Genomic DNA, 748 nt, shown 5'->3' on the forward strand with positions numbered 1-748 from the left:
TTCTATTGCACCCTTTTTTTGGAGAAAAACAAAACAAAACCTTGTCAAGATACTTTTGCTTTGTTCTGTGTTATTTGTGCAACACCAAAATGACCTTTTCTACTATAACATACCTCTTTAAATCAGTTATTGTTATGATTATAAAAAGATAAAGCGATATAAGAATATGTCCCATGGGAGTGTGGGCGAAGGGGGTGCCTCGGCGGGTCCATGCCAAGTTATCCATTACCCCTGAGGGACCAGCCCCATGATGGTAGAGTATAGAATAGAGTTTATTCAGGGCATGGGGAGGGGAGTTAAGAGGGTAGTAGAGGCAGAGAAAGGGGGAGTGAAAGACATTCAGGAGACAGAGAGGAGAGAGAGAGGAGAGAGAGAGGGAGAGAGAGAGGGAGAAAGAGAGAGAGGGAGAGAGATAGGGAGAGAGAGAGAGGGAGAGAGAGAGAGAGAGACTGGCCATGACCACGTGGATAGAGGGAGAAGGGGAGAGGGAATGGGGAGAGAGGGGGAACAAGGGGGCAAGAGAGTAAGAGAGTAAGCGAGAGAGGAGGGGGCAAGCAGCCCTTTTTGTAGTGGGTCAGGCCTACCTGGTTGTTGCCAGGTAACTGTGGGGGTGGAGTCCAGACAGAATACCAACAGTTATGACGGTTACAATTTAAGCAAAACAAAAAGCCCAGAAACAACCCCAAGTAGAGCAATAGCATGCTTGGTGAGGACAGGGGGCATTGGAACCCCTCGGGCTGCTGCTTAA

This window comes from Mus caroli, chromosome 15 (assembly GCF_900094665.2).
Source record: "Mus caroli chromosome 15, CAROLI_EIJ_v1.1, whole genome shotgun sequence".
Classification (NCBI taxonomy): domain Eukaryota; kingdom Metazoa; phylum Chordata; class Mammalia; order Rodentia; family Muridae; genus Mus; species Mus caroli.